Source organism: Raphanus sativus, chromosome 5 (assembly GCF_000801105.2).
Source record: "Raphanus sativus cultivar WK10039 chromosome 5, ASM80110v3, whole genome shotgun sequence".
NCBI classification, from domain to species: domain Eukaryota; kingdom Viridiplantae; phylum Streptophyta; class Magnoliopsida; order Brassicales; family Brassicaceae; genus Raphanus; species Raphanus sativus.
The window spans coordinates 5,414,734-5,440,164 of NC_079515.1; the positions used below are offsets into that span (position 1 = coordinate 5,414,734).

The 25,431-nt window shown below is 31.1% G+C and overlaps 1 long non-coding RNA gene across 1 annotated transcript; it reads right to left on the reverse strand.

The window, feature by feature from the left end:
- Window positions 1-18,309: 18,309 nt before the first annotated feature.
- On the reverse strand, window positions 18,310-20,457 carry LOC130512648 (uncharacterized). Its single transcript, XR_008946215.1, has 3 exons — window positions 20,075-20,457; window positions 19,966-20,023; window positions 18,310-19,859 (listed from the first exon to the last, which is right to left on the reverse strand). It is a non-coding gene; the product is annotated as an uncharacterized LOC130512648 (long non-coding RNA).
- Between the last annotated feature and the right edge of the window lie 4,974 nt (window positions 20,458-25,431).

Consider the following 25,431-nt stretch of genomic DNA (forward strand, 5'->3'; position numbering starts at 1 on the left):
CTAGGCCATCTCTAGTGGTTGCATCATTTTTTGTTTAAAATGATAGAAATAAAATGAGTTTATGATTTACTCCAATGGTTTTTTAGTTTTTTCTCAGTTTTTAATATATTCATTTTTCAACTTTTTATATATTGCATCTTTTACTCGACAAATTTTTAAAATGTGTTCCACTTATTTAAAATTTGAAATTTTATACTGAAATCTAACTTTATTAAAATAAACTATTATTCATTATGTATCATTTTAATAGGTGTTTAAGGTTTTTGCACAAATATTAAAAAAATCAAAATTTTATTCAGTTTCTCTTGATTAAATAAAAATATTATTAAATAACACAAATTCAACCAATAAAAAATGTGTAATATTTTATAATTGGTTACAAATTTCGGATGATATTAAATTTTATCTTGATTAATAAAAACACCACTTATTATGAAACAAAATAAAAATCTCTAAACACCACTTAAAATGATACAGATAATATTACATTAATAATATTCTGATATTTTCCTCACTTTGATGCATCATTGAAGATGTCCTTAGTGTATGGTCTTTTTTTTTCAAACCAATTAACCCGCAACCATTTAGACTATATTTTTACTATATATTTTTACTTAGCGTTTGATGTTTACTTTTACATCGTGCTAACGATTAACAATCTATATCATGAAGTCAATGACAAACGTGATCAACATTTCGGGAACGTCAGTTTTCTAATTCACAAAATCATGTCAGACTCGTTTTCACCGTTCATTGAACAATAGTAAAAGGATTCATAGTTTTCTTACGGTGTGGATTAACCAAACGTGTACGGGTGAATATATGTATGAACAAAAGAGAGTATATACTAATATGCTTATATGCCTTCGACAACTTGATATTGATTTGATCATAGTTTTATTCCTTAGTGTCCAAATTTTCGATATATTAATCAAAGGTTTTGCAAATGAAACACGTTTCAATTTAACATTATATATCGAAAATTCGTTCTTATTTTTACAAGTTACAAGTACTAAAAACTAAATACGTGAAAATTAAAAGGGACAAATTTATACATTTATACTTGCCGAAACAAAACTAATGAAAACTTTCCAACTGTTGGATTTGTTATATCCAACGTATATAAGGGTATCTCTAACCCAATTCCATTTTTACCTTCAAAATGGAGTAAAAGTGAATATGGAATAAGGATTGTTTCAACCCAACTTCATATCTCACTCTATGATAGTGTTTACTCTATAAATGGAGTAATCTAATTTTTGTTTGTTCATCACTCCATTATGGAGTGAGAAATAGAATATGTTTGGAGTATTTTTATTTTCATTTTTATTCTATTTTAGAGAAAAAAATAAATTATTACATTGGAGATGTTCTAAGACAATGGCATTTAGGGGAACTGGAGACAGCTGGCGCGATGATGTGGAACAGCGTGGGCCTTTCCTCATATGACAACGAGCATCACGGGGATTATGTCTGGACCACCGTGGCGGCCATTTTTCTACGTAATTATTATTCGCCAATACTTATTATTTAAGAATAAATTGCAATTCACTCTAATGCTACGTGACGTGGACCCTTTTGAAGCAATTATTAGTATTATACACAATAGATTCGCGTGACAACCTTAAACAATCAATTTGTCATCGCTGAAAAGTTTTCGTCCTATTATCGTCCGTCTGTTATACTTATGAGGTATTGAGTGGTAAAATAAGTTCGAGTAGTGCTCATCAGCAGATTGGGAGTTACCGACAATTTAAGAAAGATTTTACAGCACCGGGAGTTCAAAACTTTTTTTTTAAATAAAATTAGAAACTTATTTATATATAATCTTTTTCAAAAAATTTGGGAACTTGAAATGAATGTTTCATCCGGATTGATTCAAAACCGACTCTGACTATAGCTAAGTTAATGGTCGGATTGTTCCAAACCGGTCAAACCGATATTATAATTTAATTTTAAATAAGTAAATTTATATATATAAGTATAACTATATAATTATTTTTATACAATTTTATATTGTTGTTAAAATCTAAAATGATATAAAAAATAAAAAATCAAAATTATATAAAAATATGATGAACACAATATGATTTTTCTGATTTTTTAAACTACAATTTTTAACTTGAATTTAAGAAAATCGTGTTTTAATATTGAACCGGATCACTGGTTTTATCGAGTTTGACCAACTTTTGATAGATTTGCCGATTTTAATCAAATCGGGTTATTAATACAACCCTTAACCGGTTAGAAGAAAATGTTTAAACAAAATAGATTATATATTTGTATAAGAAAAATTCTAAAAACGAAATAAAATACATAATATATAAATACAATACATAAATAGCAATAAATATTGCACTTAAGTAATGTTACTATAATTTTAAAATCATAATATGAAAATATTAGTAATTAACCAAATAAATATATCTTCCATTAATATATACATTTACATAGTTATAAACACACACATCATATAAATAATTTAGATAAATGTTAAATTTATATGACGAAAATAAAAAGAGAGATAAGTAGAAATGAAAATTTGTTTTTATTGTTAAAACTATAAAACAGAATGAAAATATGCATTTAACAGAAAATATTAAATATTATCAATAATATGTAGGAAAATCATTTATTGGTCAAAAATAAAAAGTGGGTGAATATCACTAAATATGCAGTAGACAGAACTACATATAGAAGATCTGGCTTTTTTAGAAAAATAAACAAAAAATCTGAATACTTGTAGTTCTACTACAAAATAATTTTTAAAAAGAAAAAATTACTTAATAATATTTTAAATGCAGTTTTCCTACAATTGCAGATGATCTAACTTTCTCTTATCTTTTCATTCATAACCTGAATACAAAATTACATATATGTACTTTTCATAATTACAAAATCCTAAATTTGGATAAACATAAGATTATTTCGTATGTTTAATCGTGATTCTTATATTTAAACATTATGAGGATGAAGATTTCTTCTAGGTATACAACAAAAGTTACTGTTAACCATAAAATTAAATTTTAAATAGATTTTTTAAAAAAAAGTTGATTGAAGAAAGATGATTAGTTAGAGCCGAGATTTTTAAAATGTGAAGATGCAAGTCGGAGTTTGTACATGTCAATAATCTACCTTGACAAACTTGATGACAATATCAATGATGTAGGACTGCATCAGTCGTTAATAAAGAAGGCATACAGAGTAAGAGTATTATGTGGATGTAAGATGTCGAGCTGGAGAACGATAAACATGTGGTTTATGTCTTAACTTAGTCGTTGACATAGTCGCTGATGTAGGTGACGACATACAATGTTTTACGAAGAGTGCACAGTGGTGGGGACCACATGGATGAAAATACTGAACTAGAGTATGTAAAACTTGAGGAGCAAGTTTATACCATAGAGATAAGGCAAGTAAATAAACTTGTGTATTAAGTTTATGCCTTGGAGAAAATGAATAAGTATAATTTCAGAAAATGAAGTTATACTTATTAATATTGAAATTGTCCATATTCATGGAATCCTTAAAGATCCTTTGGACTAGAATTTTTGGAACGTGAGAGTCACTATAAAAGAGCAAGGGGTCGATGACAAATCAATAAGACACTGAGACTATTTTTATAGAGGAAGGGTGAAAATCCTTTTGAGTGTTCTTGGGTCGTTCTGAGTCAGAGGTTGATGTAGCAAACGACAGAGAGACACAAGTTGGATATATTAAGAATCTTTCAGTAGCAATTGTAGGGTGTCAACAAGTTGTGTAAAGATGATAAAACAAGTATGTAATAAGATTATTTATAGAGATTTCTAATAAAAGCAAAAGGTGTTGACTCTTGATTTATCTTCTGCAGTACTTAATTTTTCTGCATCTTGCACTTACAATTGGTATCAGATTGGGTCATTGACATATCAAGTGACATCCGGAGGTCAAGATGACACGGTTGTTTTGGTGCAGAAGCCAATCATGTTGAAGACGGACCAGTATGGTCACTGGAAGATGCTTATGAAGCAGTTGATTTGAAGAATCCATGAAGATGTGTGGACAAGATGGGAGGAACCTACCATAGTCACAACAGATGGAAAAAAGTCTAAACCCAAAGAAGATTGGACTGAAGCAGAGCAGAGTGCGTCAAAGTATAACGCAAAGGCTTTATCATTAATTTTGGTGCTGTTGAGGTAGATTAGTTTCAACTGATTCAGGAGAGTACGTTAGCAAAAGAGGTGTGGAAGATCTTGCTGAATTCATTTGAAGGAGACGACAGTGTTAGGAGGACACGTGTGGTTCATCTGGCACCGCAGTTCGGGATTCTCAGGTGGCTGATGATGATTATGTGGCGAGTTTCAGTACCAAACTCAGTGTTATGGCGCATGAACTATCTGTACTTGGCAAGAAGTACAAAGAGAAGAAGTTTTTGAGGTATCTTCCATTAAAATTTGTAACTCACAAGATGGTTCTGAAGATGACTACAAACACTGATGAACTCAAGTTTAACAAACTTGTGGGCATGTTGAAGGCAGAAGAGATGAAAATTGTTGGTACCTCAGCCACTACGTCAGTGAATCTGTCAAGGAGTGTGACACTTGTGGTTGACAAAAAGGATGATATACCTCAGGAGATTGAAAACACTCTGAGGACATGGTGGGAGATGATGGATCTCTCTAGTAAAGAGAGAGATCAGGCTGGGAAGCATCATATCTGTCAGCGATGTGATGGTGACAGTGGCATGAGAAGAGATCTCCAATGCTATGAGAGTAAGAGTTTTGGTCATATGAGGAGTAACTGCCTTGTAGCACGAAGAAGAAAACTCAAGTGTTATGAGTGTAGAGTTATTGGACACAAACGGAGTAAGTGTCCAAACTCAAAGAAATGAAGAGTAGTTTATCACGATCATCTGACGATTCAAAATCGTATGATGATGGAAATGAGATGAAGAATCTTGTTGCATTTGGTGCATACAAGGCTGAATCAAGTGAATCATCTGATTCAGATGCTGGCACAGACGTGGAGGAGTATCATGATGTATGACAAGTGGTTGAAGCTCAAAGTTCAGAATCTGAAGTTGCTTCAATATCTAGCGTAGAGTCGGGAGCAGAGTGTGGCTCGTCAAGAGCAGAGCAAGTTGGTTGACGAACTTACTGCTGTAAAATAAATGAATAAGTCTTTGGTTCAGGAGGTTAGAAAAATTAGAGAAGTTGCTAGATGTGAACAAAAGAAATCAAGGATGTTGGAACATGATTTGACTAAGATTCATAAGCATATCAGGATTCTCAACGGTAGATCCAAGAACTTGGATCAGATACTCTCGATGGGATAACCATCCAAGATGAGTTGGGGTCTAGGATATCAAGGATTTAAAGGTACTTGCGAAGTACATCAGAAGGGATTGTCACACTTCATGGAGGAGGGCGCATCAAAAAGTGGAGACAATGAAGTATGTCGAGACGTACAACAAGAAATCTGGTAGGAAATTCTACAGAGTGGAGTTGTTAGAAACAACATCAATGCAACAAAACCAAGTTTACACAAGAGTGTATGAAGGGGTGGTTGTGCATGTGGTACAAAGAGGAAGACTGATCGGTGTATCAGCAATTATGTCAGGCGGAACAGTAAACAAGGAAAGGTGTGTTGTTGGTTATGTGGGAAGACTGGATACAAGAAGGTGGATTGCTTCGCTCCAGAAAAGAGCAGAAAACAATGCCCAAAAGAGACAAAAAGAGAGGATGCGACTCTGTCAGAGTTGATCTTGACGTAGATGAAGGAGCATCAGGCCTGATGCTAGAACAATGAGTTGTTTTTCGGGCACATGATAAGGAGATCAAAGTGCATGAGAAAGTGATGCAAGGTGATCGTCTGGAGAGTGATGAGGGAATCACTCAAAAGACTATAGCGATGAGTGCAGCGTGCACTCGGTGGTGAGGAGGGGCTTGAAGGATATGTTGGTCGAGATGATAACACGTGAGTTGAGTGATCAAGTCCTCAAGAGAAGTTTGTGTAGGGGTATACCGACGAGTGCGTCAGAATATGATGCAATATTGTAATCTATTCCGCTGCAGCAAAGGCTATATCATGTTTACGGAGGAAGAAGCAGACGAGTGTGTATGTGATGTAAGCCATGAAATCTTAGCATTTGTGTTTTAGCTTATGCAATTAGGCAGTAGGAGAAGAAGTGGTGACGTTCTGGTCCAAGGAGTGCATATCTCGTGGAGGAGAATATCATAGTGTGATATACGTCCTGATATAGATGATGCATATCTCATGGGGAGAAGAGCATGTCTATTGTGAAGACCTTGATGGTGCACATCTCGTAAGGGAGAAAAGCATATATAGTGTGAAAGTTTCCAATTGAGGAAATGTGGTGGTTGAACCATAATGATGTTGTGCTTAATCGGCACACAAAGCTAAAAAGGAGAGATTGAAGATGCAAGTCTGAGCTTGTAAATGTCAATAATCTGCCTTGACGAAGTTGGTGACACATCCACTGATACATGATTGCACCAGTCGTTTTCACAGAAGATATGCGGAGTGGGAGTACCATTTGGATGCAATATGCCGAGCTGGAGAAGGATAGATATGTGGTTTATGCATTGACGTAGTCGCTGATGCAGGTCGGGTCAGACAATGTTCCGGAAAGCATGCGGAGTGGTAGAGACCAAATAGATGCAAGATGCTGAACTAGAGTAAGCTAAACTTGAGGATAAAGTTTATACCGTGGAGATAAGACAAGTAAATAAGTTTGGGGATCAAGTTTATGCCTTGGAGAAAAAGAATAAGTATAATTCCAGAAAAGTAAGTTGTACTTATTTATATGGAAGTTGTTCATATTCATGGATTCCTTGAAGATCCTTCAGACTAAAGTTTTAGGAATATGAGAATCACTATAAAAGAGCAAATGGTCGATCAGGAATCGATAAGACACTGAGGTTATTACTATAGAGGAATGGTGAAAATCTCTTTGGGTGTTTTGGGTCGTTCTGAGTCAGAGACTGATGTAAGAGACGACAGAGAAACATAAGTTGGATAGATTATGAATCTTTCAGTAGAAATTGTTATGGTGTTAACAAGTTGTGTAAAACTGATAAAGCAAATATGTAATAAAATTATTTATAGAGATTTCTAATAAAAGCAAAAAGTGTTTACTAACTTTATTGTCTTCTGATTTATCTTATGATTTACTTAATTGTGTGCATCTAGTGCTAACAAAATGTCCAATGATTGAGGGAACATGTGTCCTTTTTTGCCAACCACTATTTCATCAACATTTTTTTTCGTTCAAAAATTAATTACTTGTTTTCGACTAACTAATGATTTAAAATACTTAAACAGTGCTATTTTAGAATCTTGATGGCATGTTGAGAACTTATTTGTTGCATCTAGAAGTGTCTTAAATATCTTTGCACCAATAAAACCTATTATTATTTGGATCGGACGTAGTCCGACCGAATGCGGACGTTGTAGGTGCATAAAAAATAAATTTGCTATCAAAGTTGACATCTATGGAGTGCATAGACCCCACCGTACAATACATCTTTTTTGTTTAGGAAAAATTATTTATTTTCTAAATAAATATGTATTTCAATAGGAAAAAATCTGATTTTGAGACTATTATAAATATAGATCGGTTATAAATTTATTCATTCACATAATAATAATAAAATCCTAAATGAGTATAACAAATATTTGCCTCAATACATTTTTTGATCTTTGTTTTTTTAAAGTTAATTCACATTTGTTCGCAACATTATCCAACTCATCTATGGTAAAAAAAAAGAATTAGTAAATATAAATTTGTTTAGCATAATCCCCAAAGTTAACATGTTAATAAATAGATCACTTTTTACCAACAAAATAAATAAATAGAACATTAAATTAACTTTTTAATGGGAACAATATTTTGGAATGTTTAATTGCCACTGATTTTGTAGAAAGGTAAAATAATGGAGGAAAAATCGAAACTACATAGTACTTACGATAACGTGGTTTACGATTAGACTTTAGACTGTAGTAGTTTAGCTAGTTAAAACATGTTCGTAACGGATAGATTATATATAAATGTATCTAATCACTCGTACATCAACAGTTTACTCTCAACATAAATTTTCCCCAAATAACATGAATGATACTACAAATACGTGATACCGTGAAATCATTCTATCGTTTCAAATACTTGATACCGTGAAATCATTCCATCGTTTCATAGTTTATCAAAAAGATTCATCTTGTGTATGCTAACCGGCCCAGTTACCAAGGCCCATTTTAATGTACCATCTCTTGTGTCTATCGTATTTTGGAGCTCAGACCAACCGTAAATCCACAAAGAGCCCTTATTGTTTTGTTATTTAATGAAAACATCGTCAACAAGTTCTTTACTATTCACGTAACGGTCCCATCAGCAGAACGTAGTAAACCAATCTTAACATGGTATATCACAAAGGAATTAGCTTTACTAACTTGGGTAAACTCCGTGACGTTATATATGCTCTGAATCTTGTTCTGCCTTGATCCAGTGGCAGCTATGTTTGTTTCCATCGTCCATTGATTTCCAGTGCCGGTCTAACGGATTATAATGCACCAAGCTAATTTAAAATTTATGTCTCTAAATATATTTTATTAAGATCACAAAATGATATCAAATAAAAAAAAATCAAATCATAAACAGTTATACCTTTTTTGTTGTTAAAATATATTTTTTTTTCCGTAAAATCATCCACTATATCTATATAGTTAAGTTTTTCAATCATAGTTGTTTCAATAAAAAACATAAAAAGTCCATAACAAATTTTGTGATATGGTAGAACGCAAAATATTTTTATCTGCTTTAACTTCGAAAAACTTCCTTCAATTGTGGTGACTAATACCAGAATGGTTAATAATATATGATAAGTAATCTATGTGTGTTTGATAACAATCTTCCGATTTTTTTTTCCAAAACTTAAGCACTTCAATAGGCTTTCGAACTTCACAGATCTTGATTTTCGAAAAATCTTCAGTTCTGCAAATAAATCATTTCCAGTTCTGTGAGTTCATACTATTCCGTAAATAATTTATAAATCTTAAAATCATATATTAAAACTTATAAAACCATAACAAAGATTTATAAAGTCATTTATTTTGACTTAAAAATTATATTATAAAATTTAATAAAATTTTAAAAATCTTTACGAAGGTTTCTAAATCATTTAGAATATATAGTAAACTATTTTTTTATATAAAGAATAAAAAGTATATTACTTCTAATGGAAATTACAATAGTTTTATCTTAGAATGTGTGTGTGTATATATATATATATATATTATACTTAATATTTTATAACTAATACAATAATAACTTTACTTCTATGAAAATAATCATTTAAACTTTGCTAAACAACCCCCCCCCCCCCAAACATTAATATTTAGCTAAAAACCTCGACAAATTTTATTTGTCGTTTAAGAAATATTAATAAGATTTAAAAAAAAAGATATGCCCCTGTAATTTGGATTCTCTAATTGATGGCTTGGGTGGCTTGTCCTCTGACATAGTGCCCTAAACTACTTATTCGTGTGTTCTCTTATCTCTTGACCAAACAAGTTGATTTGTAAGCTTGAGAGAGAGAGAGAGAGAGAGAGAGAGAGAGAGGAGAGAGAGAGAGAGAGAGAGAGAGAGAGAGAGAGAGAGAGAGAGAGAGAGAGAGAGAGAGAGAGAGAGAGAGAGAGAGAGAGAGAGAGAGAGAGAGAGAGAGAGAGAGAGAGAGAGAGAGAGAGAGACATGGGTTATATATTATTTGCTCTTGAGATTATAGTGGATTGCTTCTTGCTAGGTCCCAGAGACGTAGTCATATCTAAGTAAACACAAGGTAAATAATGTTTTGCGTCCTTCTTTAATCTTATATGTGTTCTTCTTCTGATCTCCATATTCTACAAACGTAATACTTCCTAACTTACGTCTCGAGTTTCTTGGAGAGAGTACCAGTGAGTTTGTGTGTTTGATTATGGTTTAAGGTCAAACAATTTTGCCATTGTGTGGTTGAGTTTTCCCAACAAAGTGGTACCAGAGTCTTAGGTGGTGTTGATCTCAATAGTGAATGCAAGAATTGAGGTGGAGCGGTTTGATGGGAAGGGAGACTTCTCATTGTGAAAGAAGAGGATGCTAAAACATCTTTCTGTCCTTGGTTTAAAGGATGTAGTAGAAGAGTCTACGTCATCTTATGTGTCAGCGATTCAGAAGGATAAAGACGAAGATGCTTACATGGAGCAGTTGGTGAAAGAAGAAGCTGAAAGACTTGAAAGATCAGAGAAGGCGATGAATCTGATCATTCTCAATGTTGGAAATCATGTGTTAAGGAAGATCGAGTTGTGTACGTCAACCGCTTCTACATGATCTACACTAGAAAAGTTATATCTTCCAAAGACTTTACCAAATATAATTCACTTGCAACACAAATTTTATACCTTCAAGATGGTTGATACTCGGAGTATGGATGAGAATATCAATGACTTCTTGAAGATTGTCTCTTACCTGTAAAGCGTGAATGTAACTATGTCAGAGGATGTACAAGCGATTCTGCTCTTGAATTTGCTTCCTTCACGGTTCAACTCTCTCAAGGAACACTTAATTACAGCAAAGACATTGCCGTTTGAAGAGGTGAAAAGTGCAGCAAGATCTAAAGATCAGGATCTGAACTCCTCTACAGCTTCACATGATAACGGTAAAGGATATTATGCTAGAGGAAGGACTGAGAAGAAGGATCATGTGAGGAATGATAAGGACAAGTCTAAATCGATCTCATGGTCTTGGATAACTTGCTGGTTATGCAAGAAGCAAGGACACACCAAGAGGGAATGTTATGCATACAAGAAGAAAAATGGCAAAGGAGAAGAAAAAGCTGAGCAACAGTTGTTATAGATCATGATTCAGATGATGATGCACTGTCGGTATCAAACAAGTGGCATCATGATAAGTGGTTGACTGATTCTGGATGTTTGTATCACATGAGGGATTGGTTTCACATGTTTCAAGAGTTAACTTTGGGACAAGTTCTTATGGGTAATGATTGAGCGGTAAGAGTGCAAAGTATTGGTACAATCAACATCAAAGCTTATGGAGGTTCTGTTAAGACACTCACGAACGTCAGGTATATTCCAGAATTAAGAAGGAACTTGATATCTACTTGAACCTTGGATTTATTAGGTTTTAAGCATAGTGGTGGACATTGGAAGAATAAATTTTACAAGAACTGTAAACTAACTCTTCAAGGAACCTTGTCTGGGTCATTGTACATGTTCTTAACCGGAACAACCTTGGTCAACGACTAAAGCATAGTATATGGCACTGGTTGAAGCGGTCAAAGAAAGAATTTGGTTAAGGGGCTTAGTGGAGGAGCTTGGATTCAAGCAAGAAATGGTGGAGGTATCGTGTGACTCTCAAAGTGCTTTGTGTCTAGCAAAGAACAATGTGTATCATGAGAGGGCTAGACAAGATCAGAAGAAAGATGCACTTCATTAGGGATATTATCGCTCAAGGTGATGTAAGTGTGAAGAAGATATGCACTTCTAGGAATCCTGCTAATATATTAACCAAGGTTTTCCCAGTTAAGAAGTTTGAGGAAGTGGTATACTTCCTCGGGATGTCTGAACACTGAGGAGCATTCGACATCCCCTAGCAAAGCACGGATTTGCTTAACCTAAGTAGTCATGTTTTATGTCATCAAGATAGTGTTTTTTTGGATACGTCATAGACTACATTAAGGAATCCATCAGAGATTTCGTTAAGATTTGGTGATGGAATCAAACAAGATCGCATAACTTAAACCAAGACAATGAGATCATATTAGAAAAATGAAATATCACTTTTGTGAAGTTATGGAAGTTGATAGGATACTGGAAATATCACTTTTGTGAAGTTATGGAAGTTGATAGGATACTGGAAATATTTTTTCATGAAGTTATGGAAGTTGGAAATATTTTGAAAATATTCATAATAGATTTATGGAAAGAGGCGAATGTCCCAATCCAATAGATTAAATGTAATAGACTTCTACTATATAAGTGGAGCTCGTGTGTTCTCTTATTTCTTGGCCAAGTAAGTTGATTTGTAAGCTTGAGAGAGAGAGAGAGAGAGAGAGAGAGAGAGAGAGAGAGAGAGAGAGAGAGAGAAGAGAGAGAGAGAGAGAGAGAGAGAGAGAGAGAGAGAGAGAGAGAGAGAGAGAGAGAGAGAGAGAGAGAGAGAAGTTCTATATTCTTTATTGTTAAGATTATAGTGGATTGTCTCTTACCAGATCCCAAAGACGTATCCATATCTAGGTGAATTGTGGGTAAAAAATTTCTTGTGACATTTTTCTATCTTTTCCGTGTTCTTCTTCTGGTCTCCATATTCTACAAAATGCTTTTTAAGTTCGTCGAAGAGTGTACCGGCGATTTTGTGTATTTGATTCTGATTTAAGATCAAATAGTTTTGCCACTGTGTGGTTGAGTTTTCTTAGCAAAGAGAACAATAACATCAACGTCTATGTTTACAAGCATTAATCTACCGCGTTCGGTGGTCACAACTGATCATGTTAATATAGGTAATCCCTCAGAAGCAGCAGAAATAACGCTTCATGTCCAAATGATGAAATAAAAAATGTTGTCTTAATGAGTTGTATCGATTAAAAGTACCTACTATAAGTCTCGGTTTGGAAAATTCTGTTCTCGATGTAGTTAAAGATGTTGTAGATGGACTGATCTGATACAAGACTGAAAACTCTTGAGATCTCCCGTTAATGTAGATATACTCGCGATAGTCGAGTCAATGGACTTTACATATATTTCCTCTGTATCACTTTAAGAGGTGTTCAAGATTTTTGCATAAAGATTAAAAAAATACAATTTTTATGCAATTTATCTTCGCAATACAAAATACAACTAATTCAATCAATAAAAAAAAGATGCAATATTTTGTACTTCGTCACAAGTTAGAAATAACATTAAATTTTATCTATAATTGTGAGAGCATCACTTATTATGAAACAAAATTAAAATTCTTAAACACCACTTAAAATGATACGGATGGAGTATTATTTACATGGTTATTACATCATATGTGACTCACAAAATACAACTTTTCATAAGTTATTTTTTGTTTTCTACCAAGTTTCATTTTGGAATAAACTAACTTTCGGATTTGAAAGATTTGTATAGAATAACTAATCATAGTAAGTGATGAATCATTAAAAGATACTACTCCTGAGCTAACCATGTCGTTCTGTCCGGATCAGACTCAACTTGGAAATCTATGCCTAGAAAATCGGAGTGTACAATATATGCTTTAGATTCAGTTTCATGGATCTAAAGCTGAATGGGCCTGTCTTAACCAAGTAACCGGATTGATTTTACTAGGGGACGGGCGGAAATTGGCGAGGAGAAAATGTTACCCACCGCAATCCAATTTATTTTTATTAACTAACATGAAAATATAAGAGTTGTTTTTTCTGTAACTGAAAATATAAGAGTTTTCAATATGGACTGTAACCCATGTTCGGAAACGCGCTAGGCGTGAGTCGGGCGGTCGACATACGCCTAGCGAGTTATGAAAAAAGCGGAGATTAATCGGGGATTATCCGGAGATTAATTTTCAAGATTTTACTTAAATGTACTGAATATATACTAACCGATGTGTATATATCCCCTTGTTATTAATCAAGAAGCAATTGAGAAGAGTAACCTTCAAAGAGTAAATTATTTACAGAGTTGTCATTATGCTGATGTGTCGTCTTGACATTCATTCTCAGCTTTCTATTATGAGAAACCTTACTAGGCTAGACTATTTACGAGATATGCCATTGGTCTAACTTTCATATATTTCATTCTATTGTATCTTATTATTTAGATAACATAGCTAGATTCATTTAGTAAGGCAGTATATTATCAACTTAAATTTTGCATCTGGTCATATTTGCAACATAAGTCTATCACGATAAAATATTTGTCACATTATACTATTTTGTTATTTTGAATACAAGAAAATACAAAACAATGTATATGTTATGATTTCTCTACATACAATTTTTTTTTTGTTTATCTTCCCCTATAGTGACAACATAGTGACAACCATTTTGATACATATAGTTCTCATTTCAAATTTTTTTACATTATGGAATTCAAGAGAAGATAGACTACAAATGTGTTATTTTTTTAAAAAAATGAGAGATCATATTTTATATAACAAAATAGGTTTCAATTTATAGTATAAACTTAAGATCCACCTTTGGTACAAAGTTTATCAGGGGGTCATATTATCAGCTTAAGTGTACGACAGTTGAATATGCATTTTATTAATTTCTTCGGTAAAAATGAATACAATATAATACCAAAGATGTCTTATTTTTCTACATCGATATTTTTATGTGTTTTCATATTTTTATCTCGACTGATTTTCATATCGATCTGTTTTCTTTTTATCTGGATTGATTTTCATATCAATATATATTATGTGTTTACGTATTTTTATCTGGATTGATTTTCATATTGATATTTTTTTCTACATTGATCTATTTTCTAGGAAATCATACTATATATGACAAATAGAGGTCTGATTTCTCTACATATATACCATGTGCTTGGCCCACATATTATAAATATAAACCTGCCAATATTAAACTGTAAAAATACATCATATTTGTGCATATAAAATTTCCGAAACAAGGTATTATATAAAACATGTATCGACCTAAATTTTATGAAAACTTTTTACCTTAAAAGTTGAGTATGTAATAGTTAATTTGAATAATATTCGTTACTACATATCAATCTTGACATTGCCAAACTTCGTAAATGATTTTGTTTCCTAATATGATTGGTTTACAGAAAGATTAAATAATATAATGACAATCGCTACTTACTGTCCTAATTTCAGGTGATTTTCAAAAAAATACAATAGAAAAATCCATCAGTCACGCAATCTTTTTCCCTATAAAACTGTCACAATATTTAATATTTATTGCATGACTTAATCAATACTATGTAACTCTATAATTAACATTAAGTATAGAGAATGCACATCCCTTATTCGCGATTATATCGCATCTGATTGATTTTTTTTCCGTTTTTTGTTTCCTAATATTTCGCTTTTGTTTCCTATTATAGATCCTTACTAAAAATTGTGATAATTATTTGAATCGCGGATTTATGATTATCATCGCAATTACTCTCACTGATATTTGGTATCGTAATCTAACGCTTATTTTATTACCAATATTTTCGGTTTTTGTTTCCTAATATTTTGTTTTTGTTTCCTTTTATAGATCCTTACTAAAAATTATGATAATTATTTGAATAGCGGATTTATGATTATCATTGCGTACATTCATTGATATTTGGTATATTAATCTGACGGGATTTTCAAAATATACAATAAAAATTCAAAATCATATGTCATATTTACTGCTAACGGAATTGACGAGATAGCACCTTCCTTATTCTTTTTTTTCTTTATTCTTTAATAACAATTATTTATTTACCAAAATTTGCGTATACTATATAAAAAGGAATATTATCTCGGTCCTAGAACACAATCACAATTAAACTTTTTACTCAAACCACGTGAGATTAATAAAATGACTGGCCTTGATTTTGTTTCTGATTTGAAGCCTTTTAAATTTATGTGAAAAGTGAGGATGAAAATTGTGCATCTTTGGAAAAATATTTTGGTGCTGTGGGAAAAACAATAGAGATGGTTTTGGTCGATTTCAAGGAAACATACTGAAAACCTAGAGTATCTGTTTTAAACTATGTTACATGGAAACGGAAGCGGGTACGCGGAAGCGGAAACGTTAGGAAGCGCGGAAACGTATTTTTAAAAATATTTAAGAAGCGGGTACGTGTTGGAAGCGTATATATATATATATATATATTAAACACGGAAATTAATATACAGAACAAAATTTTATAAACAGTAGAATCCAGTACATAATTCAAATACTATAACTCAAATAAAATAAATATGTATAGTTACAAAGAAAAAATATAATAATATATGTAAATCTATGTATAAATATTTATATTGCTTTGATACTGAAGAAATAAACACATCAATTAATTAATTCATACTCAGCAACTGAATAATACAAACAACAAGAAACAAAACGAAAAAAAAACAAAACAAAACGAATAAGTGAAAAATACATCATATAATGGACTTGAGTTTTTAGTTTCCAACTCTATTGTTATTTGTGAACTAAAATTTAATAAAGTGAGTTAAGTTGGGTCGCTTGACAAAAAAAAAAGAGTTAATTTGGGCCGCAAATCAATTAAATTTGCAAGCCCACAAGAAAAATGTTCTTCTTCTTTGCATATCACCAATCCAGTCACCGTTAAGCTTCCGATCTACGACCATCAACGCTTCCACCTATGAACCGTGCGGCACCAATTCTGGAAACGCGATTCCGAGACGATTCCATGCGATTCCGAGCGCTTCCGCTTCCGGTTCTGCTTCGGAAACAAGAAACGCACCTCCACCGGCGATTCCATGTAACGTAGGTTTTAAATTGTTTGATTATCTAAACCAACTACCGAAGAATGTTGTTTTGCTATATTAGGGGTATAAGATCCATGTTACTTTTAAGAAAGAACAAGTCAGCTAATTGACCCTTTTCTCAATCAAAGATTTTCGAAATTGATGGTTAACTTCTCGGTTACGCACTCAGGGGATCATATCGCACAACCAATCATCTTATCGGATTGTGACAACTTTCAAAACTAACAGTTATCTTCTTGGTTACGCACTCAGTGAGACCACGTGAGTATTATAAAATATACGAAATAAATATTTTCGATAATTTTCAGAATATATATGGACCAAACTAACCATTTTGTCAGAAGACCGGAACATATACTTTAAAGTCCAAGGTGCATTATTTTATTAATAATGTTAACCTTTTTTTTGGACAACAACTAATAATGTTAACCCTTATATATTATTATATATACTATACATTTTGACAATTTTTAAATATAGAATAAATAATGTTCCTTAATTTTTTTTTTAGAATTTTCACTCCGTGCAAGGCACGGATCATATCCTAGTTACAATATAAAACGCTGGCACAAATGGTAATGGGGAACTACATGGTATAAGGTGCTAAACTACATTTTTTTTAATCCCAAACACACAAATTCTAAAATCACTACTAATAAGCCACTATGGGCCAGCTGACCAAAATAATATTAAGACATTGGGTCAAGATTTTTATAAGTACGATGGTTTGTTCGAGAACAAATTAAAAAAAATTACAATAAACATTATCCTTAAAATTTTTGGTCCCGACTACGGTTATATGGTTCTTAATTATCTGCATTTTAATATATTTATTTACTAGATCTTGACCCGCGCTTTGGAAGCGCGGAATATTTTACGATGAAAATTTCACTAATAACTTGATAAATATTTTGGTAATTTTTAAAGAGTGTATTTAAAATATTTTTGCATTTAAATCAGTGTTTTTAAATTCAACCCTGTGACTATACTGATTAATCCGGAGATCTGACAATTCAATTTAAGTTCTTAAAATATTCATATTAAAAAATCACTAAAACCCGAGACTAACTGATTGAACTGATAGATGACCGATATGTAATCTAATTTGATTTAAATTGTAATAGTTTCATAATTTGTAATCTTATAATCCAAATTTTAAAGTTCATTATTTTGTAATTTATGAAATTATGACGTTTCTACAAAAATTTAAAGAGAAAATGATAGATATAAAATAATTAAGATTAATTATTGTATTGTTTGGAAATATTGATAGTAGTATAAAAATATATTGTTTGGAAACATTGATAGTAGTATAAAAAAATAAGTATATTGTTTGCAAATATGGATAGTAATATAAAGAAAGGAACATTAGTGATTTAATGTAAGTTTAATTTTAAAGCATAAATGTGTATTTAATTTAAAAACTTACAAAATAAATGTTAGGTCCAAGAGAATGTTTCTGTTTTAATAAGATAGATAGATATACATGTGTGTGTGGTTATTAAACTTTAGTATTTTAAGTTGTAATAAGTTCTTGGTCCCTAGTTCATTAATACTTAAACCAAAAAGTTAGCAATGATATATAATAACTAGTGGTATCCCGGCTCTACGCGCCGGATTCGTATGTTTTATTTTTACATTAATTTACAATTCATTTTGTGGTTTTAGTAAAGAAAATATGTTCATAAATTGAAAAATGATATTTTCTGATTCATTTGATAAGGGTTCAACGACAATAGTGTAATACTTTGCTTTGAAGTTGTTTAGTTCACAGTGTACTGACTTAAGTGATTGTGATTAATCGATTCAATAAAAGTAGAATAAAAAACTGATAGTTGTAAAAATGTTAATGTAGTTGGAATTTAAACATAAATTAAAGTTGATGTTTTATTTGGACGTATGTTATAAAGTTTTGTATATATATTCTTCTTATTTGATTTTGGTAAGAAACTCATTTTGGCAAAGGAACATATTATGAAATGAGGAAAAACATTTATTTATTTTGTTTGAAAATTAAAACAAAGATCAAAAACGGTGGGTAAGTGGAACTGATGAAAATTGGAACATAAGTAACTTCTTTATAAATTGTAATAATGCTGAATCATAGAAGACTTTCCCTACATTTAAGACAGCTTATATTTGTATGAAGCCATTGAACAACATTGTGGAAATGGAAAATATTGACTCCAAGTAAAAGAGCATAGATTTTTTTCTTTTTGAGCAAAGAAAAGACATAGATAAGTTCTATTGTTGATTTCAAACCGCTATCTGTGTAATTTATGGACATTTGTAAGTAGCTATTTTGATTAATTTGAAAATTTACTATTATAGTTGATATTTGTGTCGAGGTGGTTGCATTTTTAAAAATGAAATATGATTGTATCATGAAAATCACAGAAATTATCTTATGGTGAATAAATGTAAGGTTTTCTAGTTCACTTATAATGTTTAATAATGTTTGGTGGTAGTGTGCATATTCCGAAATGTTATGTGTTTTACAAAGCGAACGTATAGAAATAGTTTTGGTAGAAGACAAACAATGTATTTTTGTTGTTAAGTTAATAGATCATTTATAAACTAATCTGAGATTGGCATAAAGTTTTGAAAACTACCTTTCAAAGTCATTTATATGTCATAATTATTTATAAAATGACAGTAGTGAACGCTTCTTTGTGTGTTTAAAAAAAAAAGAATGCATCTTTGTTTTATTCTCTCTGATTGCATTAGCTTAAATAAACATTTTATCTGTTTCAGGTCTCCTTCTCTCTCGAAGGCTTCTTCAGTGACCACACTGTATAGTAGCTATATATCATTGGTCAATTGTGCTATGTAGTGCGGGATATGCCAAAGATGTTTTTTTTTTTTTGCTAAACTACAAGGAAAATCTCAAGTTCATCACCATTGAAATGTAGATTCAAGCAGCTTCTATAAAAACCGTCAAGAGTCATTAGCTTCTCACTACTATATGCCAAAGATGTTAAGTAAGTATTTTGTGCATGATATTATTGTTTATTAGATGGATCAATATTTGGAAGTAATGAATGTGTAAATAAAATTGCTATTTTTCAACATGTAGCCGCGTATAGATGTTAGTGTGTTAACAGGATTTTGTAGTTTATATATATCTTGGAGCGATGATCAATTTGATGTGCATATTAAGGAAAAGAGTGGAGGAGAAACATATTTGGAAAGGTTTTGAGAAAGAATTCTAATTTCGTGAAATAACTTTGTTTCAATAGTCTAAAAATGATTTTTTTTTGGTATTTGGGTTAGAGAATTTTTTTTTCTGGGAGGTCCGGAAAAAAATGATGACTTTTTGGTTGCTTTGTTTCATGATGCATATGTGTAGCAAACTCCACAACTTCCGTACCTGCCAATCGTAAAGAAACACTTCTTACACATCAGTAACTTCACCTTACCATGATTTGCCATAGATGTACAGTACTTCTCTTTAAGTCTTAAGGGACCGTATGTACCATGAACCATCTGCCTCTTGAGTGCTTGCTATGAACTGCACCGCCTTTTCAATGGTGGCTGACATGAGATCGCAATAAAGGAATTTTTTTAAAGGTTATACGGGGGGACCTGAGAATCGACGAAGATCATGTCGAGACGGATCAAATCGTCACATGGCCTCCCAGAATCTGATCAGCCGTCCAAGAAGAACCAAGGCGTAAGCCATTAATTAAAGTGAGAAATAAATTTGTTTGCTATTGGAATTGTGGCGATGATTCTTAAGGGATGAAGTCTTAGCTTTTTATAGGTAGAGTTTAGAATCATCGAATGAGTGATTCATCACTGAAGAGTTAAGAACTTGTTAATGTCATTGAATCAATGGAGCTTGTAGTTGTAACGCCTGTGAGGAGATGAATAGATTCTGAAGCACACGAACCGACATAAACGCGACGACGATGATTACCGACGGAGACTCGTCTCTCTGAGACACAGGAAATAAAGAAGATGACAATCAAACGTTGAGACGTTACGGAGAATTGATAAACCTTTTTTAGAACCTTCGTCCGCAGATTTAGCAAGATCAAACGGAAAACGACGAACAACTCTATCAAAATTAAAGGGCCTCTTAGTTTGAAAAGCCCAATTCGAAATCATCAAACATTTAAACCCATGAAATCATATTTCCAAAGCCCAGCAAAGACAACAACAAAAAAATTCGAAAACCGCTGTAGTTATTGAGGTGACAGGTTGCAATTTTTCCCCCAGATAAATAAAAAAAGTCAACTTTATTATATAAGAAAACTACTTATTCAAAAATTATCATCTCAATCGTTTTATAAGTTTACTACAACAAATTCTATGTTGCGACTGTTTATAGTTCTTAATACATTTTCCCTTGTTAATTTGATAACGTATAAATTTATTTTTTTCCTTGTTAGCTCTTACTTAGTTCTGTCTTTCAATAAATGATTAAACTATGTAAAATTAAATATATGAATAAATTATATTCTTTTCATTTTATAATACTTAATGTTTTAGAAGAAGATTTGTGTTATTTCAAAATATAAAATGTTTTAAGATATATATGCAATTTTAGTTTTATTAGAAACTGTTTAACCAATGTTATTTTACATTTTTAATAAGTGATTGATTTTTTTTATAGTTGTAATAGTCTTTTATTGAAAAAAATAATTGGATTTTAATCTGTGTTTTCACCCATAACATCATGTATTATGAAATAGCGAGAGTATCATTTTTCTAATTACAAAAGCATTTCTATTAAAGGATCTTTATAGAGTTTTTCAACACGGAAAAATAAAAATATTAAGTGAGAAGAAGTTCGGAGGTGAGACCTTAATCTTTTGAAAAACTCATATGACACCATAAAAAATTTATCGCTTTTCTATTAGTTCAATTCTTATCTCAAAACTAAGTTTAATTTATGTTAAAACATCAGAAACGATTTGTTTTTTTTTGAAATTTTGCTATAGATTAAAAGCTCTATATAGTTAAATGGTGCAGCAAAAAATATGGTTTTGATTTAACTTGGTTCGAGTTACATACAAACTAACTAAATTTTTTTTTTCTCTAAAATTTCTTTTGTTCAGTACAGTTTCAAAAACAATAATAGAGAATTTGATGAGATAAATGGCATTAAAAAGTCAACATTTTTTTGAGAAACACATCTAAACTATAAGAAAATATAATCTTTTTTTTTGTCAAACTAAGAAAATATAATCTAACAGATACAACTACAAAAGAAATTAATGATGAAGTCCACACTAAATTTAAGTTAGATTTTGCTAATATATTTGATATCAGAACAATCTTGTTAAAATGAAAATTTCTGATATCAAAATGCCGTCAAAAAAAAAACAATCAAAATGTTTTCCCGCATTATAATGGACTGCAGTCACGTTGATTGCCAATACAATAAAAATTTCTAAATAAATAAAGATCATTAGGCAATTTTCTATTTTTGTTATCGAACTGAGACTCAATTAGGTTTTCAATCTTAGGTGGTTAGAATTAGGAAATTGTCGACAGTTCTTGCGGCCGAGGCTTTACATGTTTTAAACGCTCATTACGTAGATTCGGAACAAAATCTTCCTTGCTCTCTTTCGTTTTTATCGATTTATTATTTTGTACGTTTTCGTATTTTTATTGCGTGGTGTTTGGCGTAATAAAAATCCGGTATCTCAAGGAAAGTTAAGGTTTCTTGATTTTCTTTTATTTACCTAAATCGATGGTGCGAATTTTGGTTTTCATAGTAATTATTACAATGAAAATCAAAATAAATGATTATATCTTCAATTATAAAAATTAGAGAAAAACGAAAATATATCCAAAAACTTTGGAAAAGAACAACAAAAATTAAACGGTGATATTAGAATACAAAAAAAAACTATTAGAAGAAAAATCAGTACTAAAAGTCACAGTGAAGACATAAAAAAGATTCTCTTTTTTGTTTCCGCACCGACAGTTAGGACAACACTAGAATTTTTGACTGAAGAATTTTTAGGGCAATTCTAATGGAATTCTAGCATTAAGGTTCTTATATATTGCAACCCCATTGCTACTACAATCCTCCATCGGGGTGCGTTTGTATTCAGGAACTCACTTTTTATTTTCTTTCTTCTGTTTTCTTCTATTTAAGGGCCATTCCTGCATGTGCCTAATTATGACTCTTCTTTCTGATGCAAATGGGCCATTCCTGCATGTGCCTAATTATGCAACCTACCTACATATCGTACCTCTATTTACTGATCATTGATCATTGATCATAAGCGTTGCTAGGTGGGTGTAGTTGCCTCGATGTTGATATAACGAGTCTCTTATGTTTTTTAAAATAAAATTTTATAAGTTTCCCGATGAAGCGGCAACTTTGAGATGTTTTCCATTTGCGGAGTAAAAAAAAGAAGAAAAGAGTAGCCAACAAAATTATGGGGTTAATTTGTCAAATAACCATAATAAAAACTAGTTGACAAAAAAAAACACATAACAAAGACTATAACAATAGGCAAAAATAGTATACATATTGCCATCAGTTGGACAAATATGCCCATGTGAACAAAATAAAAGAGTTATATACTCAGAACCGTGTTTGTGTGTGTAATAAAAAAAATCCTTTACCTTCGAACCCAAACAAATATATAAATTTTAGGAATTGTGATGACAAAAGATTATTCGTGGTGTAGTAGTATAGAATATTTTTATTTTTAGGGGTGGGATGAAAATGTTAATTTCTTTTTGCTTTCACCTTAGAACCAATTGACTGTAAATAGAGTGGCTTTAAGTTCGTTATATATTACTTAAGTTTTTTAAATATTTTCTGTGTAATTTTTTTTTTCAACACTATTTCTCAAGATAATAAAGCGTATAATTATTAATCTCGTCGAATCTATCGTAACCTCAGTGAAAATACTTTATCTTTTAGCAATCTCAAAAGAATTGAAACTTTTTTGAACCATTAATTAATGGAATGATCTGACTATTTTCCAGGCCAAATTAATAGGTCAGAATATCAGTCCGCTCTGATACCATGTTAGGTTTTCTAATCTTCCAATTTAAAACCAATTAATTAGAAATTAAGTAGTTCAAGTCCAATGTAGATAGCAATTTGGATCATTTCACTTTTAAACCGGAGGTCCAGGAAACTTAGTTTTTTTTTCTTGTCAACTTTTGGCCAGGAAACTTAGTTATAATGATTTTTTGTCATCTAGCTATAATGATTTTTTGTCATCTACCTATAATGATTTTTGATATATATTTTTAAAGGTTTCTTTAATTCTGTTTTTTGCCAACAAATTTTTTTGCCACAAATTTTTGCTATGGTCTAGATTTTTCTAAGAGTTTTTCTATGGTCTAAATTTTCTAAGAGTTTTTTGCCACATTTATAATGATTTTTTATGTCATCTAGCTGTAATGATTTTTAATATATATATATATATATATATATATATCTTTAAAGGTTTCTTTAGATTCTGTTTTTTTGCCTACAAATTTTCTATGGTCTAGATTATAAAAAATCGTTATATATAGACAAAAGAATATTTATCTAAGAGATTTTGACTGTACTTTTATAACAAAATATGCATTATATAAATTTATACTACTACTATTAATTAAGAAAAGTAAAAATTATTTTAAAAAAAAATAACTTAGACTTCTTAAAGTGCTCGCACAGCACTGTATAATAGTATCTCCAACTTTTTTTATATTTATTCTATAATAGCATTTAGAACCAAAATTATTCTAATTCTACTATATTTTTTCTTCTAAATAAGAGATTACTATATTTTCCTCTATTTATAAAGAAAGAAACAACATTTGAAGATTTCTATTTTAGAAAAATACATTAGAGCAAATCACATATTTATTATGAAATTCCTCTATTATAAAGAAAAAATAGAAAAATACATTGGAAATTATCTAAATTATATTATACTACATGACAAAAAACTATATTATATTACAAAATATAAATAATTAAATATAGCGAGTGTCGGTCTGTGGATCCATAGTTCCTAAAGCGCAGTAAAAATATTGTGTTCCAAACAAAAATAAATTATTTAAATTTTAGTTTTCGAAACTGAACAAAAATCTCAAAATATTTTTAATGCTGAAATGTCATCAAAAACCCTAATAGACGATATACCATGTTGATAAAATGATGATTCTAAAACGTTTATATGCATCTAACATGAGGTTACTTCGAAAACATCATTATAATAACTTTATTTTATTGTAATTGAGAAAAAGGGAAATGCATAAACTGGTTAATACAACCAAAGATAACGATCACTTTGAAATTAGTTTAGTTTGTAAAATTTACTGAATCCTTCAGTTGCAGGTAGGATGAAGCAGAAGATAGAGTATTAACAAAAGTTTCATGTTTGTTATTAGTTTTAGAAATACAGACAAAAATAATTTGTTATTTGTTTGTAACCATGAAGAATGAATTGAACCAAAAAAAACTATGAAGAATGCAAGAAGAGGAAAGATGAGAATCTTTGGTAAACCAAATGACGTCGAATTGGAAATAAAATTAGTTGATTTATTCTATTTTAGATGAAAATTATTTAATACAATATACAAAAACGGAAAATAAGATTGGTAAAAGAAAAATAAGATTTATTTAATTATTATCAAAAAGAAAGAAAAAGGGTAAATAACTTAAAAGCACGAGGTTCGAACCTTGGGCATATGAAGAAATAGACGTCCCTAAAAAATATTTAGAGAATCTTAACAATTTGACACTCCTAAAATATTGACTAACTAGATTTTAACCCGTCCTTAAAAAGGCGGATATATTTTTCTGTTTTATATTTTAAAAAAAAATTTGTATTTGTATTTTTAATTATATTTGTGTTTTTGTTTGTATAATATTTTTTAAAATGATTAATAAGAAGTTTTAATAATTATATTAAAATAGTTGGACTACGTCTATATCAATAGGTCATGTTCCTTTTTTAATAGTATTGATT